Below are 1,345 nucleotides of genomic sequence, written 5' to 3' on the forward strand. Positions count from 1 at the left end.
GCCACTGTTTTTCTCCTACTGATGTGAGAGAACTATTCAGGCTGGTGGTTAAAGATGAAGTATATTTTTTTAGGTAGAAATGAAGATCAACAAAATATGTGAAGTTAAACTTTTTTGCACACTATTTTTTAAAATCTCTATAGCCTCCTCACCACATCCCTATGACATTTTTGGAGTTGTGCTGTTTGATTAAGAATAAAATAGATACAGAGAGGAGGTGATTTGTCCTGCATTTCACAACTAGGAGAGTAACAACAGAAAAATGACAAATAGGCAGCTCCAGACTCCCATCCCTCCATGGAAAGAGAAGAAAACAACCAGAAACTGTCAGAACCAACTTTGTCAGACTCTGGAAAACAGTCAAAAGTTTACAGCAACTATGTGAATGTTAAATCAAGAAAAAGGCAACTTATTGTTAGGAAAGCTTTGTGGCTTTGACTTACCTTGGCTCCTGTCTTCTCTGTGGTTCAGTGGCATGGCAGTCTTAAAAATGGCAGCTTGGGTGCCCAGTGTGGGACCTGACCCTTGGTTCTAGAAGGAATAGAACAGACATAACTTGCTGGAAGGGAGTAAAACGATGTATTTATAATGCTGGAAATAAGTAATTTCTTTAAAAGGTTAAATAATGTTATATCTAGCAAAACTACCCTTCAAGAATGAAGGCGAAATTAAGACATTCCCAGATAAACAAAACCTAATGAAGTTTGTTATTAGTAGAACTTTCTTACGACAAATAAAGGGAGTACATCAGGCTGCAAAGAAAAGACAATAGATAGTAACTTGAAGTCATATAAAGAAATAACACAGGTAAATGTAATTATATAGGTAAGTATAAAAGCCAGTATCACTGTACTTTTAGTTTGTAACTCCACTCTTTCCTGTATAATTAAAAAGGCAAGTACATAAAAGTGAATATTTTAATGGTCACACAATATATAAAAATATATCTATGACAAGAACAATATAAAGTGAGAGAGATGGAGATGTATAGGAGCAGAGTGTTTGTATACTACTGAAATTAAGTTGATATTCAACTTGTTGTTACATGTTTAAGATGTTGTAGCCCTTGAGGTAAACACCAAGAAAATGACTTTAAAAACATACAGAGAAGGGAAGAAGGAAAACAAAATGGTATACTATTAGGAAGGCTGAGGCATGACAATCACTTGAACCCAGGAGGCAGAGGTTGCAGTCAGCCAAGATTGCACTCCATTGCACTCCAGCCTGGACAACAAGAGCAAAACTATCTCACAAAAACAAAACAAAACAAAACAAAAGCTCTACTACCAAACAAATCAGTTAATACCAAAAAAGACAGTGATATAGGAATTGAGAAGTAAAAAGC

The sequence above is a fragment of the Pan troglodytes genome, chromosome 4 (genome assembly GCF_028858775.2).
Source record: "Pan troglodytes isolate AG18354 chromosome 4, NHGRI_mPanTro3-v2.0_pri, whole genome shotgun sequence".
Classification (NCBI taxonomy): Eukaryota; Metazoa; Chordata; class Mammalia; order Primates; family Hominidae; genus Pan; species Pan troglodytes.